Source organism: Podarcis melisellensis (genome assembly GCF_964234715.1).
Source record: "Podarcis melisellensis genome assembly, chromosome: 6".
NCBI classification, from domain to species: Eukaryota; Metazoa; Chordata; class Lepidosauria; order Squamata; family Lacertidae; genus Podarcis; species Podarcis melisellensis.
In genome coordinates this window covers 73,863,969-73,880,851 of record NC_138538.1, presented here as the reverse complement: position 1 = coordinate 73,880,851, position 16,883 = coordinate 73,863,969, and the positions used below count along the sequence as shown (strand labels likewise).

Genomic DNA, 16,883 nt, shown 5'->3' with positions numbered 1-16,883 from the left:
ATCCAAATTAATGTACATGCAAGATTTAGGCTCATTGCTGCTATTGTTTAATGAGATGCATGCGAAGGATCTTATTAACCCGGACACCCAATTCTCTCATGCTCTGTGATGTAGAATATCTTCATACAGACTAAACGGTGCTGCTTTTAATGGGGCTAATAACAATGCATATAGCTACTACATCATGAAAGTAAACACCCATTGAACTCAGCACCCCAAAGATAGGTATTTGTCAATGCACCCAGAACTGGGAAATTAATTGCCAGTGTTTTTCTTCCATTATGAAACAAAAGAAAAATGGATTTTTGTTTTTTTCATTTTAAAGTGTGTATGACTGACTGGAGCAGAGAGGAATCTGTCAGAGATGGGTGGCAAGGGGTTGGGGGGGCCAGTACACAGGAACCAGAGCAGAGGCATAGGGAGAAGCAGGAGGGTTGCTCTAGGAGGCTGAGGCCCCAAGGCCCCATAGCCCAGCTCCCTAGCTGGCCAGGTGAGGCTCGCTATCTCTGGGAGGAGGGGTGTGATTCCTCAGCTGGAGCAGACTGAGAACAGGTGAGGGTCACTTGCCTCATCAAGCCCAGGTGCTGCAATCAGCAGGCAAAACAGCAAAGGGAAGCAAAGCTAAAGGGCTGTGTTTGCTCAACTGCCCACATTGACAGACCTTGATTTGGCTGTTCGTGGACTGTGCTTCAGGTTTGACTCTGCACTGTATCCTGACGGCTGGACTTCAGAGCTGGCTACTTGGATTGACCCTGGACTGCATTTCTTCACCTTTGGACTTTGCTTGTGTGGATTGGACCCCCCCCCGACTTTGAATTTTGGACTTGACTTGCTGCAAGGTAGGCCAGGGGTTCAGGACAGAGGTGTTTATTTTGCATTGCTTAAAAACCTATCTTTCATTGGGTTTTCTGCCATTTTTAAAGCTACTTTTAGCTACTTTATGGTATATTTGGAAATTCCCTTGAAATGCATGCAAAAGGCAACTCTTTAACAATGATGACAACAATAATTAATATACCTGGGTTTGGTGCCCACTGATATTTATTTCTTTCCATTTTGTTATTTGGTGCGGGCCTCTTTTTGGTTGAATGAAACCATCCTATTGCAAGCAAATTTACCCTTATATGATATATGCTCAGAAGGCCTTCACCTCCTGATATTGCTGTATTATCCCTCTCATCACTGTCCATGCTATCTGGGGCTCTTAGGGGCTGAAGTCCCAATTATGCCTAGAGGGCACCAGACTGATGAAGACTTTTCTTGCATTGTAGTGATGATTCAGGATGGGGGTAGGATCAGAACCTAGGGAGCATTGGATCGTTCATCGTGGTTGATTTTTGGTGTACTATTTACTAGATGCTCAGTTTTGGATTTGGCTAATCCAGTCCAAAACCTGTTATTTGCAACTACCGATGCTTTTAGTGGAAGGTTTGACTTCTGGTCACTAGAAATCCACTGCTATTTGCAGAACCTGTGCATCAAAACATTTTTTTTTTTACCAAATGCCATTGTGGCTGGATATATTAATTTCTCTGCCTTTACTTCCTAATATAACTTTGTCAGAACGAGGCTTCCTGCACTCTTAAGCCAGTCGCCATGGCAACTGCATTGTTCACCTGCGATTGGCAGGCACAAGCTGTTGGAACCTGAGAGCTAGCCAGGATGAGTCACGCTTCTCCCCCATTGATGGTGGAACAGGTGTGCTTCCTATGCATCTGCGGGAGCCTATAGCATAAGGGGAATGCACTTCGCTTACGTGAAGTATGGCGATAGCATGTTGACGGTGCCTTGGCTTCTCTACAAATGCATGGTTCTCAAAATATAAGGGGAACTGAAGGCACTGAGGAAGTTGCAAGCGAGAGAGGTGGAACTGTGTGTGTGTGTGTGTGTGTGTGTGTGTGTGTGTGTGGAGAAGGTGGATGGAGAATAGTTGTTCTCCCTCTGGGTCATGAACCCTGGGTCATGCAATGAAGCTGAATTTTGGGAGACAAAGGGGCAGGGAAAAAGAAGTATTTCTTTGCACAGCCCATGGTTACAGCAGATGTACCGCTGGCCACCAACATAGGTGGTTTTGAGAGAGAATCGGGAAAATTCATGGAAGAAAAAGCTACCAGTCAAGATGGTTGTTGCCCTGCCTCTACTATTTGAGGCCTTTAAGGATTGAAACACCTGTTGCTGAGGATCGCAAGTGGGAAAGTGCTGTTTTGCTCATGTCCTCCTTCTGTGTGTCTGTTATGTACTAAGCTTGGATCCTAGAACAATAGGCAAGTAGGATCCTAGAATGCAACAACTGATTGGCTTGCAGGAAAAGACCAATCAGGCTCCAGGAGGGAAGCCGAATCAGCCAATCAGATGGGACTCATTGTGTAAATGTATATAAAAGCCTGAGTTGGGGGGGGGGTCAATTCAATCATTGTTTTACAATAAAGTTGCAATAAAGAGCATGAAATCAGTACAGGGCTCGAAGTATATTTCAGTGTCCCAAACAGGCATCTGGTTAGTCACTATGAGAACAGGATACTGGACTGGATGTGCCTTTTCCCCTCATCCAGCTGGGTTCTTTGTATGTTCTTATGTAAACTGTCTCTTGATCGCTCTCCATGAATCCCTGCTTTTGTGATCGGCTCAGAATTAAAGCAGTTTTGTTGCATTTGCTTAACAGAATAGCTGCTAGAGAAAGGATGGGTTAACCTCAGGCTCGGAGGTCAAATGTGGAAGCCCATTCAGGAATGCCATTATGTGCCCTAGACCAGGGACACAACTTGCCATGTAAAATTACCAGATCTCTGGTGCTTTTCATGTCCAAGTTCTGAAAGCTATTCACTGGATTACAGCCGTTGCTTTGAGCTGGGCCACATTCTCACAATTCATTGAAAGCAGTAGTTTGTTCTGGCTGCTGAAAGTAGTTAGGAGACCCCTCTTCCTCTCACAGGGCTACAATTTCCAGAGTTCCCTGTGAAAAGGGATTGATTGATAAATTACCCACCCCTAAAATAAACCCAATTCTCTGTGTGCGAATAACCTCCCTGCTACAACATTTAATTACAATTTTAATGGCGAACTGGACACAACACTAAACCCCCGGGCCACCCAAATGGAATTCAGACCTTTGTGTATCCCATAGCTAGTAATGAAATACAACTCGCCAATAAGAAACAAATGCTCACATTTGGCAAAAATGTGAAATTTATTTCCCGGAGCCGTTATTGAGATTATTACACAGGGACATGCCCCCACGCTGCTAAAAGCAGAAGAGTGACAGCTATCTACCTGCACTGGATATTTCTAGGTGCAAAAACTGCTTTTAACTGAATGCAAACTTCAAAGTGGAATGTTTCTGCTAGCACTAAAATGATAATTAGTACTAGCAAAATATGAATGGGTCCCCCACACCTATATTATGCTGGTTAGCTTCCTTGCCGTTATGCTGCTGCCTTTGCTCTTACAAACTCCCCCCCCCCCCCCGTGCTTAGCTTGACATTGTGAATTCTTGACTACAGGTCAAGCAAAGAGGAGAGACAGAATGATCTATGATGGAAAGATGTTCAAAACTGATTGCTACAGGTTGCTCTGAAAATGTAGCACGCTGTCCTTGACATGAAATACTCCCCCCCTTGCTTTTATTATAGTTCTCATTTCAGTGTCACTGTTTACACTTCTGATGCAAGCCTTCACCTCCACGTTCATTCAGGGAGTGGAGAGGCAAAGCCCTTTTCTTTTGTATTATTTTAATAAAGGAAAAGCGGGAGCTGGGTGACTCATCCGAAAAGCTGCCGTCAAGTCAGCTCCATGGCCGTGTAGATAACTTTGGCTGAAAAGGAAAGCTGGAATATTAGTGGTTAAAAGAGTGGGAGGAGAACCCTGATATCTAGCCTCTGCCTCCCCCTCCCTACCACTCTTTGTGTCAAGGTGGTCTCCCTGGCACGGTATGGAGGTTGTCCCATTAACGCCAGTGTCAGCGCTTTCGATTCCAAGGACATTTATTTGGAAGCCAGTTCTACTCAAGTCAAGAACATAAGTGGGGTGTGAATGGGCCCATAAACAAGCTAATGGTGTGAAGTGTTGCAAAACCTCCCACCAGAATTTTGCAGCCAGAAAAGACTAGCCTGTATTATGATGGAGAATGGCCATAGCTCCATGATACCTATCTATGCCCAGTTTCAATCCCTGGCATTTCCCTTAGCTGGGCTAAGGCTAGTGTTAGTTTCTGTTTGCCACTGAGCAGCTGCTTAGAGTCACAAGGCTCTGTTTACATTCCAGAGACAGTCCAGGCTGTTGGAAGTCTCACGGGAATGGGAGACGGATGTGACGTTACTCGTTTCCTGTCCCTTTGTTCCTTTGTTGTTCGGTTGCTCTCTGCTCTCATAGAGAGAGGATGTATTTTCCTTAGCTGTCTGCGTAGCTTAGTAATAAATCATAGCATGTAGCCATAAATCTCATCACTTGCGTGTGCTGTTTTGGATTCTCTGCTGAATGGGATGTGCCTGAGGCCTTATCAGAAGCTCAGGTCGTCAATCATATCAGAGGGCGATTCCGGAAGATGAGCTTTATCAGCTTGGCCGAGCGGAGATCCCGACAGCTAGTGCCTCAGGCAGTGGAAACCCATGAGGCAGCAGCACCACAGGTGCAGGTGAATTAGGCTGAGATCTCCCCCCCCAAATTGGCACTCATGCTGGCACCGCTTCTCCAGCAGCAGCAGAGATGGCACGGCAAGTGGCAGGCAGGGGTGACAACCTTAATAAAATATTGAGGGGGCTTGGGTAAGCCCCACCCCCACATCACAAGACATGGTGCATGCAGACCATTGGAATGCCATCAACTTCGGGGGGTCCTGCCCTCTCAAATATTTTATTGGGGGGAGTGAAGGGACCTTGGCCCCTAGGAGTTGTCTGGCACTTTCTGTTTCACCTCAAATTGCAAACGGGGACAAGCTGCCTCTGTCTCTAGGTAGGGCTGGGAATGTCCCCTGCCTGAAACCCAGTGGAAACAATACTGAGAAAGATGGACCCCAAAGTATAAAACAACTTCCTGTGCTGTTTTAAGGTTTCTCCTGTCCCATAAGGTCCTTTAATCCCCACACCCAGCGCTGTATTTTTAACAGCACACATGTATGGTGGTCAACAAAAGAGGTTTGAAGACAGTCTCAAGGCAAATCTTAAAAAATGTAGTATAAACACTGACAATTGGGAAACACTGGCCTGCGAGCGCTCCAATTGGAGAACAGCCTTAATGAATGTGTCATGGGCTTTGAAGACATTCAAATTCAGGACGCAAGGGAGAAACGTGCTAAGAGGAAGGCACACTTGGCAAATCCACACCGTGAACAACTCCCACCTGGAAACCAATGTCCCCACTGTGGAAGGACGTGTGGATCCAGAATTGGCCTCCACAGTCACTTATGGACTCATTGTTAAAACCGTGTTTATGGAAGACAATCTTACTCGGCTTTGAGTGATCTCCAAAGAAGAAAGAAGATGTATGTGCCTTTATTGTCCTCAATCCAGAGCTCCTGCAGAGTCCCTGCACAAGTATGCTGCACCAGTCACTTTCCTGAGAGCCAGTGTGCTGTAGCGGTTAGAGTGCTGGGATCAGGGAGATCCAGGGAGAACCAGGTTCAAATTCCCCCCCTCCCCCAAAGATGGCTTTGCATATCTTCTGGAAAACCTGGGGTTCCTCTGAGCCTGCTGATACCTCCCACTTGTGTGTGGACATCGCAGTTGGGCTGCCAAGGGATCCACACTCAGAGAATGAATGTGCCACTGGTATATATAGGATGAGCAGCTGCAGCAGAAAGTTCAATGTCAACTTCCACCCCACATATGCATCTATCTAGCTTTCTAGGACTGTGGCCAATGGGGCTTCTGCCAGCGTGGTTTCCAGCAGTAAAGGAGATTATTGCAATCCATTCAATTCATTTTTTTATTTTTATTTTTTGCAAGGTGAGAGGAATCTAGGGAGTGCTCTCTATTGACCAAGTATCTTCAGTTAGCGAACTATTTCATATTGCCATGTAGCTGGCAATGCAGATCTTCGCCGTTTCCCTATTAAAACGAACCGGAGCTCCGGCAAAGTGAAATTCCAGCTTGTTGATCCTGTCAAACCTGCTTCTGATATACGGCAGGAAAGATGAGCCCTGATAAGAGCAGGTGAACTTGTTCATTCGAAAGTCAGCTTTAAAATTAAAACCGGGTGAGTGGCGGCAACATATTCTTCCTGACCCCATGCCAGGCAAAAGGGAAGGGAAGGAAATCTCCACTGCCTTCAATGGCTGTAATGAAAGCTGAATTGTTCCCCCACTCTTTGAATGCCCTAAAATAATTTCTTGGTTAATTTTATGCCTCTTATTTTGACTGTGAAAGCAAGCCATCCCTCCCACCTCTCCGTCATACCATTAATAGGGTCAGTCTGTGTGCTGCTGGTGGTTACCATGCCTTCAGTTGTGTGGAATCCTAACAACCATTATAATTTGTTTCTAAACAGATCAAGAGCTATTTACCAGCTCAATGTTTTGTGCACAGCTGGGTGCCTGGCAAATGTCCAATACCCATTAACATTTAAAAAATTAGTCCCATAATGCATCTTTTCTATGGCTTGAGGAGTATACACACTGACACATGTTGGGAACCAATTAGACTTGCACCACCATTATGTTGGCTGCATTCAATGTCTCTGTAAATGAGGGCTAATTTAGTTGCCAGAATGGTCTATCTTGAAGGCACACAAATGACCTTTGGCTTCCAGGGGGCTAAGAGAACACACAAGGGGGGGGCAAGAATGCTCATTTCCTCCCCCCAATTCCTCTTCGGAAGCAGAAGCGTGGGTGCACTTGGTGGGCTGATCACTGCACATTAGCCAGAAGCCCATCAAATGTTGGAAATGTCTGCTGTGGTCATAAAGAGGGGCTGTCAGTGAGTAGATCAGTCAGCCCTACCTTCTTAGTAGATTGCCCAACTTTTCTTTTGCTCGGCTCCCTGATTCCTTTCTCTGGTCTGCAATGTTGCCACCAGTCTGTTTCGAAGGACAATGGAGTGCGCCTCTGGGTGTGAAATCAAACTGCTGGAGAATCACAGCACCTGCTGTGGCTGCAGAAACTGGTAACTGGCAACTACTGCCTCCTGTGTTGTTTTTGCTGCATTAGCAGCATCAAAGAAACCTCTCTAGGGCACAGACCTGGACAGTGCATGGAGGTCCTTGGCTGCCCAGATGACAAGACCCCCTGTTGGCCTTGCTGATGAGGTCCAAAGTAAAGCAGAGCCAGTGCCAGATTTACGTATAAGCTAAACAAGCTATAGCTTAGGGCCCCACTGTCTTGGGGGCCCCCCAAAAAATTAAAGGGAAAACAACCTCAATGTACATTTCCAAAATATAAGATAAAAAACACAAATAAAATAAAACCTACATACCTATTAGGTCCATAAATTACCATATAGCATATACAGTGGTGCCTCGCAAGACGAAATTAATTCGTTCCGCAAGTTTTTTCGTCTTGCGAGTTTTTCGTCTTGCGAAGCACGGTTTCCCATAGGAATGCATTGAAAATCAATCAATGCGTTCCTATGGAAACCGCCTTCAGACCAGGTCCGGGGACAGTCTGTCCCCCGACCTCTTCTGAAGGCTGGGGGGGGGGGACAAGGGCTTTTCTTCCCACCCCCAGCATTTTAAAAAACCCCGGGACAGCAGAGGACTTCTCCGCTGTCCCAGGGTTTTTTAAAATGCTGGCAGGCGGCAGCATTTTAAGATCGCCCCGGACAGCGGAGGACTTCTCCACTGTCCGGGGCGATCTCCCCCCCGCCTGCCTTCAAAAGCTGTCCGGGATAGCGGAGAAACACGCTGCGTTTCTCCGCTCTCCCGGGAAGGCAGGCAGGGGGGAGCAAAGACTTTTGCCCCCCGCTGGCCTTCAGAAGAGGTCCAGGACCTCTTCTGAAGGCCGGTGGGGGGGGGCAAATGTTTTTGCTCCCCCCCCCGTCTGCCTTCAAAAGCCGTCCGGGATAGCGGGAAGCGCTTCCCTGCTATCCCGGACTGCTTTTAAAATGCTGGCGGTGGGGAGCAAAGCCTTTCGCCCCCCGCCGGCCTTCCTGGACCTCTTCTGAAGGCTGGAGGGGGGGGAAGGCTTTGCTCCGCACCGCCAGCATTTAAAAGAGGTCCCCGGAGATTTCCCTATGGGCTTTCTTCTTGCGAAGCAAGCCCATAGGGAAATTTGTCTTGTGAAGCAACTCGCAAACGGAAAACCCTTTCGTCTTGCGGGTTTTCCGTCTTGCGAGGCATTCGTCTTGTGGGGCACCACTGTATTCAACACAAAAAACAGCGGCAATTTATTGTTGACAAAGGACAGCTGGACATATAAAGGGCCCCATTACCTTCAGTAGCTGAGGGCCTCATCAAACCTAAATCTGGCCTTGAGCAGAGCAATATTTGGTACCAGCTTGGCAGCAGGAATTGCCGGAAGGAGTTGTGCAAAGCGCCATCCAACCATCATAGAGACTCCACTCCAGATTTTTGTAGGGTTTACTCCTGAGCCTTTAATTCTCCAGACGATGTCCCGCAAGGCAGCAGGTACAGATTTTATCTTGGGGTTTACTCCTAAAGCTTTTCTCATGAATGAGTTTAGTCTCTAGGGAGCAGAGGTTTAGGATCAGTGTTTTTCTCCTCCTAGATGGGCTACCTTCCCAGACAGAGGGGCCACATCTGCCCCTCTGTCTGCATACATGCCATACATTGTAAGCACATGGCTTCATCTTGAGGTAAAATTAAAAAGCAAAATAAACCCTGCAAGTCTTTGTGGGCTTCTTCTGAAGTCAACAGTTTGTTTAGAGAATAATATTTTGAAGAATAAGAAGAGGTAATTTAAGCATGTTAACAGAGAAATGTATCCCTTCTGCTTAATTGGTTAGTCTCCTACTAAGAAATAGCTCCTCAGAGGTCAGTTCTTCTTCAGGGATCTCTTGAACAAAAAGAGAGAAAAAATGCCTTGATTTTCTCTTGAATGTGGAACTTGTGACACAGTGTGTACTGAGAAAATGAAAACAAAAAACCCCTCAAAGATAATCATTCTTTTTAAAAATCTCTCCTGATATTGTACTGTGATGAGTTCCCTCTAATTGCAACTTTATTTATTTATTTAGAAACCCTGCTACAATCCAATATCATCAGCCTCACAAAGGATCTCTAAGCCCTACAATATTTGGGATTTGAAAATGCAAACAAGAAAAATCTCATGAAAGAAAAGCAAACCGTGGTATTTCTCAGGTGCCCAGAACCCTGAAAGAAACACTATTTGAATTGGTGGGGAAAGACATTGAGTGTTTGCGTTCAAACAAAACTACCACACACTAAATATGTGGGAAACGCCATGAAAATGTCAGTTGTGAGTGAATGCTACATGAACACATGCCTGTGTTCTTGGTACATCCCATGCAGTTCGGTGGGAGGAGATATTTTGGGTGGCTGAGGAAAATTGTGCATATTTTGCTAGGTTATTTGTGTGTGTGTGTTTTAAATAAAAGGACTTGGAGGCTTAGTGCAGGAGATCAGGATCCCTGTCAGCTGTCTGTGGTGCACAAAGCTTAAGAGTGTTGCTCTCATTTTTTTGTATTTTGATTGTAAGCTGAGGGTTTTTCCTCTCTTCCCCCCATGTGAGGGAAAGCTGTTGTAACTTTAAAATGCTATTCCCTCTTTTGCTATGCCCTGATGAGGCCTAAGAGTCTTCTCCTCTCCCTGGCTGTGGGGCAGTAGCAATGGGGTGCCCTCTTGCACAGAAGACAGTTCTGTGAAATCTTACATGAAATTTCAGGTGGGGAGAGCTAAACATACACCTGCGCCTGAGACTCCTCTGCTGTGAAACTCTCTGGCAAGTTGTGTATTTTCATGGATCTACATGGTTCTGCTCCTGGTCTTCCACATAACCTGTGGAAACAGGGCCAAATTGTAATGTAAAGGAGGATGGGTGGGGTGCTTGAGTAAGAGAAGGAAATATGAATATAGTCCATGTAAGAAAAGGTGGTAGCCATGCAGTGCTCTGCAGCCTTGCCTCTTCATTTAAATAATCTGGATAATTAAAAAATGTGAGCTATGAGCAAGTCCTGTACTGGGACTGAACACTGGGTTACCGGCCAGGCAAGTAGGCAATAGAGATGGTGTGTGTGTGTTTGAATGAAGGCCTATATTTTCCAGAAAGCAACATTTGCTCCAAGACCAGATTCTGTATGAAAAACTGCAGATAATTATTTGGGACAAGGAAGCAAGTGTACATATATCTTGGAAGCCAAGGGGAGTGGTGGTTAGCCAAGGGATTCACACTCCTGTTGGGCAATGTTGGCTGCTGGAGTTGGGCACCTGGAAGCCACACATTTGAAATGTCATCAGTGGTTTAAGAATATCACATTATGTCCGCAAGCAGATTGCATATTCTTCAGCAATATCGTTTTATTGGCTTTCAAACGATGCCTGGTTTTCAGACATCCAAAAACGCTTGATTGCATGGCTTACTTTCAGAAATGGCACGTTGAGGAGAATGAGTTAATCAAACGGCACAAGGGGAAACTTGAAATTCTCATCATGCAAACATTCAGCCAGTTTTGGGAGAGAAGGCAGTGATGCTGAAGTACAATGGCCTTACGCCAACGATTCTCACATGGAGCAGTGGGCTTAATGCTTGAAGCAGCATGCAAAGCTTGTGTGGAGAGCCAGTGTGGTGTAGTGGTTAAGAGCGGTAGTCTCGTAATCTGGTGAACCGGGTTCGTGTCTCCGCTCCTCCACACGCAGCTGCTGGGTGACCTTGGGCCAGTCACACTTCTCTGAAGTCTCAGCCCCGCTCACCTCACAGAGTGTTTGTTGTGGGGGAGGAAGGGAAAGGAGAATGTTAGCCACTTTGAGACTCCTTAGGGTAGTGATAAAGTGGGATATCAAATCCAAACTCTCCCTCTCACTCTCTCTTTGCCCCATAACAAGAGACTCAGCGCTTTCTGTTCTAACTGGGCTGGACATTTGTTAGGCCCTGAATCAAGGTGTTGGCTGTAGGGTCCCTACCTTAACGTGCATGGCCTGTCTAGGCATTGGAAACATTGCTTAAGTGTTAGTAGTAGTAAAAGGTAAAGGTAAAGGTACCCCTGCCCGTACGGGCCAGTCTTGACAGACTCTGGGGTTGTGCGCCCATCTCACTTAAGAGGCCAGGGGCCAGCGCTGTCCGGAGACACTTCCGGGTCACGTGGCCAGCGTGACATCGCTGCTCTGGCGAGCCAGAGCCACACACGGAAACGCCGTTTACCTTCCCGCTGGTAAGCGGTCCCTATTTATCTACTTGCACCCGGAGGTGCTTTCGAACTGCTAGGTTGGCAGGCGCTGGGACCGAGCAGCGGGAGCGCACCCCGCCGCAGGGATTTGAACCGCCAACCTTTCGATCGGCAAGTCCTAGGTGCTGAGGCTTTAACCCACAGCGCCACCTGCGTCCCCTGTTAGTAGTAGTACTAATAATTATAATTTATTATTTATATGCCACCCATCTGACTGGGTTGCCCCAGCCACTCTGACTTCCCCAAAATTAGACACACTAAACACAGCAAAACATCAAACATTAAAAACTTCCCTATACAGGGCTGCCTTCAAATGTCTTCTAAAAGTCAGGCAGTTGTTTCTTTGACATCTGGTGGGAGTGCGTTCCACAGGGTGGGCGCCACTTCCGAGAAGGCCCTCTGCCTGGTTCCTTGTAACCTCACTTCTCGCAGTGAGGGAACCGCCAGAAGGCCTCTGGAGCTGGACCTCAGTGTCCAGGCTGAACAATGAGGGTGGAGATGCTACAGTGTATTTTTAATGGATATGAAACACACACATTATTGAAATTATCTCAACAATGAAAATGGCATGGAGAGATAAATACTATGGTTATATTTATCATCCCAGTATTGAATAGATAGGTCCCATGCTCCACGAAGCTTTTCTACTAATTGGCAGCCCCTTGTCAATAAGTATCCAATAATCTTTTTGAACTGCTGAACTGGGGCCCTCGCATATATGACCGTCTAATCTAAGAAAGCAAAATGATAGCAATGGCCATTTATACCAGAGGTAATTGCTATCATTTTCTCCTTCTATGAGAAAGTCATATGTGTTAGGGCCTCAGTCCAGCTCAAATTAGTTATGACTAATGGCACAATACTGTGCATGTTTACACAGAAGCAAATTACATTATTTACAGTGTTGCTGCCTCCCAGATAAGTATCCCCAGGGTTGCAGCCTAGATAGCAGTTAAAGAATTAAGTCTGCTGTGATTAATCATAGAATTGTAGAGTTGGGAAGGGACCCCAAGGGTCATCTAGTCCAGCATTTCCCAACCTTGGGCCTCCAGCTGTTTTTGGACTACAACTCCCATAATCCTCAGCTAGCAAGACCAGTGGTCAGGGATGATGGGAATTGTAGTTCGAAAACAGCCGGAGGCCCAAGGTTGGGAAACACTGATCTAGTCCAAACCCCTGCAATGCAGGAATCTCAAATATAACATCCAATGACAGGTGGCCATCCAACCTCTGCTTATAAACCTCCAAGGAAGGAGAGTCCACAACCTCTCGTGGGAGGTTCACTGGGACTTCATCATGATGTCTAGCTATAGATGGAGTAGGGTTTTGAGTTTAACTCGCTTTCCAGGCAGCGGGCATAGCCACCCTAGCAGAACAAAGCAAGCCAATTTTAATTTTCACCACTAGATCTCCTAATAGAATTGTTCCTGGATCCATGATTTCATGATTCCACTTGAATACATGCACTCCAGTTCACCATGTGTAAAACAGCACTTATTTGTTTTGTTTTTTAAAAAAAGGTTGTTTATTTGAAATGCGACAGCCAACATCACATCAATAGTTATATACGAAAGCTTGGGCGTCCCAGACCGGCTTACTGATTTTGAGGCTATCAAGATTGTTTGAGTTGGTCCTAGTGAAGTAGAATGGTGACATTTGGTGTATCTCTATAGTCAAAAAAAGCACTTGTGTCTAGTATTCTAGGCAGTTTATGAATAGCAGCAAGACCTTTGCCTTCTTGAATTCAGTGTTTTTAAATCGCAAGAAATTCTCATGGGGTCTAGGCTGACTGCTGCTTTGATGTGGGGAGTTGGGCAGAGTTGTACAGATAAAACATTGGATAGTGCTGTAATAGGGTATAACTTGTGAACCTTTAATTGGGATTCAAAGTTCAGTACCAATAAATCACGCTGATTTTAATGGGAAAGTTAAGCATGCACTCTCTCTCCTGTAGTAGAAACTGACAAAACTTAAAGATGTTTCCATTTTAGCTGGATTGCTGTCTCTGTAAACCTCAACTTTCAGAATTTCAAAGCATGAGTTTCCTTCCATGAAATGCGACAGTGGTGGAAGACAATATTTATTTTAAAAGTGCATTCCACTTCACAATAATCACCACAGAACTTTTAGGAACAGAATAATCAGTGTTGTAGTGGTTTGTTGTAGACTGTCTCCCCCCCCAAAAAACCAAAGAAGTGTATTACTTTTTAAAGTGCATTTTTTTTAGTGAAATTCAACACATGCGTTGCAAGATTTTGTTTATTTTTGGCTTGGACTTCCATTCACACTACAGTAGTACCTCTGGTTGCGAACGGGATCTGTTCTGGAGTCCTGTTCGCAACATGAGCAGAACGCAACTCGTGTCTGCGTGTGAGCGGGACGTCATTTTGAGTGTCTGCGCATGCGTGAACGGTGAAACCCGGAAGTAACCCTTTCTGGTACTTCTGGGTCGCTGCGAGATGCAACCTGAAACGATTTAACCTGAAGCAAGCGTAACAAGAGGTATGACTGTACTTGTAGCCTTGGAATTTGGATAGATTTTTCTTAACTGTTGCAACTCAAAAGATAATCCTAGATGCCCTGTAGTTCTAAGCCAACTGAGAACATACTAAGTTCAGTGAACCTCAGATGCAAAAAGGAAAAGGTTTAGGAGGACAAAGCAATTGAAATCCGCCTGGGTAACCTTATCATGAAGCAGCTTGCCTCTCTACCTATGTGTCCCATTCAAAGAGCAGGCACAATAGCAAGAACTCAAATGGAATTTGTAAAGTTCACTGCATTTCTGATTCTGGTCAACTGTTGCTTGCTTGCAGCCAATTGCACTATGCCACTGTGATTAAATTAGCACTTGAAAGGCTCTTTCTTAAGTTCCCGGCTGATCAGAGGGTTGGGACACGCAGTTCCTGTAATCTTTTAAGAGGCCTGTGCTAGCAACTGCAGAGTGAACCGAGATCTCTTATGTCATGTTCAACGTATGGGGATTCTTTGTAGTTCCTTGGTATCATCATTGTGTGAGGTGCTTGATGGACAGCGTGTTAACTACATGAAAGCTGACCCGTGCATAATGCACAGTAAAGAACCAGAGTTCAACACTGTCATTGTGGGGGTTTTATTTTCCCCCAAAAACCAAGTTCAGAGACACCATATCTGCCATTTTCACACAGGGCAAGGCTGCCCCAGAACTTTGCTCACAAATTGTTCAGCAGATGTGCCTTGCTGAATGTTAGAGGTGAATAACAACAGAGGGGTGGTTGGGCAGGAAAAGTGAACCTTTTCCACTGACAGTAAGGAACAAGAAACAGTAGAAGGTTGACCAGACTTTTAAAACAGCACAGTGAGGCAGGTCAAGAGAGTCTGGTTGCCAGCAGTGTGATCAAATGCATTCCTTGCATCTAGCCTTTTCATAAGTTTTGAAGCATGGAAGAAACTTCCAGCGAAGTTCCCCTCAATACAGTGGTACCTCAGGTTACAGACGCTTCAGGTTACAGATGCTTTAGGTTACAGACTATGCTAACCCAGAAATAGTACCTCGGGTTAAGAACTTTGCTTCAGGATGAGAACAGAAATTGTGTGGAGGAGGCGGGAGGCCCTATTAGCTAAAGTTAACCTCAGGTTAAGAACAGTTTCAGGTTAAGAACGGACCTCTAGAACATAGCTGTCAACTTACAGATTTGAAAATAAGGGACCAGCAGCCAAAATAAATAAGGGACCTGCAGCCTCACCTGTTCCAGGCACTCCAGTCTTCTTGTCCTCCTGCAGTCTGGTCAAACTCATGCTGGGTAGCTTCGAGAACACTGTCCAACCAACTTTGTAACCAGAGGTTCAACTGAATAGAATCTGAATCACATGCACCACAAGGCCTATGCAGCCTCAACTTAAGATGGCTCCCCAGCCTGGCTCTGCACTGCAAAGTTTGCAGCAGCATGTGCAACAAAATGGCATCCAGCCTTCAACCCCCCCCTCAGCTTGCATTAACTAGCCACACACAAGGCATGCAAGCTCCACCCCCCAGTCATTCTTAGACTTCTTATTGGGTGAGCAACACAGCCAAGCAACACAGTTGGAACCTCCCTCCTCCCTGGCCAGCAGGGAGGGAGGGAGAGGAGCAGCTTCCTTTGAAATTTAAGGGACATTTAAGGGACATCTATCAATAAGGGACAGCAGCGGGACATGGCGCTGGAATAAGGGACTGTCCCTTCAAATAAGGGACACTTGACAGCTATGCTCTAGAACAAATTAAGTTCTTAACCCAAGGTACCACTGTATATACTCTCTCTTTCTTTCTTTCTTTCTTTCTTTCTTTCTTTCTTTCTTTCTTTCTTTCTTTCTTTCTTTCTTTCTTTCTTTCTTTCTTTCTTTCTTTCTTGACGTTTCTATTTGATCTCATTGGAACCTCTGATTTGTCTTACAATTCCATTTCAGACAAAACTGATTCCAAAGAGTGTGTGAGTGATCTCGGTGGATTTGCGGATCTGTTGTAATGTTCTTCGGAAGTTAATACCATTGTGCTCAACACATGTTATCCACCTGTCATGTTACAGTCCTGTAGCCACATATCTAGGAATTAGCCCCATTGAACTCAATGGGGCTGACTTTTGAGTTGACATGTAAAGGATTGCACTGTGGGTTTAGGATTGTAACCAAAGGCAGGCTCGGAAATAGCTACTTGCTTTGTGGTGGACTGACAGATGTACAGAGAGTATGGCTAAGCTTTAGATAATTTGGGTCATGAGGTTTTTCACCCTTTGACCAGACAACATCAGGGATTGCATATAGCTCTTTTCCTGCAGGCTGCAGAGCTTCCATGTGCAGTGTATGTTGTCAGAAGCTCAGAGACTACCTTGTTCTCCTACACCACCAACACAGGCGTCACGGATTGCCCTTATACATAATTGTAATAGGCTGCATCCTCGAAGACGCTGTGGATATTTAGTGTCTGTAGATATATGTTTAGTGGCCATAATCCAACCAAGAGTTAAGTGAAATCAATAAGCATCCTTCAGAATGGCAAGCATTAAATAGTATCTTAAGCAACGAAGTGCTGAGATGTTAAATTGGTGGTGGGGTGATTTTTAATGGATGGCACTAAGTTAAGGGACACTTTGTTTGTATGCTATGCTCTTTGGGGGTTACGTGTTGAGGTATGATGTAGTTGTAGTATAAAATGAAAAATATTTTTGTAAGAACAAGTGGGCAGTGTAGACTGGTTCTGCTCAGGGTTTCAACCACTCTGTTATATTATCTCCTCCTGCCCCCTCTCCCCCTAGCCAGTCAACATTCTGCGCTCCTTGAGCATGCTCTGGCTTCCTTCCTTCCTTCCTTCCTTCCTTCCTTCCTTCCTTCCTTCCTTCCTTCCTTCCTTCCTTCCTTCCTTCCTTCCTTCCTTCCTTTGCAGTTCTGCAAACCTTGAGGCTTCCCTGAGCGTGCTGAAACTTCTCCTTTCTGCACAAATGGTCTTGTTCTGACTACATGATGGCAGAACACTTGGAAATTTGAGATTGCTATTGGTATATTTTTTTCAATATTTCCCCCCCAAAAAACCACCAGTGTGAATATTCACTGCAAAAAATGTATTATATTGAGCTTTTGGTACTA

At 45.4% G+C, this 16,883-nt stretch overlaps 1 long non-coding RNA gene across 1 annotated transcript in view; it reads left to right on the top strand.

Annotated features, from left to right (window-relative positions):
* Positions 1-462: 462 nt before the first annotated feature.
* Positions 463-16,883, top strand: part of LOC309372215 — a 45,735-nt gene continuing 29,314 nt past the window's right edge. The window contains exon 1 of the long non-coding RNA XR_014169432.1: positions 463-839. This is a non-coding gene — a long non-coding RNA (uncharacterized lncRNA). The remainder of the gene's footprint in view (positions 840-16,883) is intronic.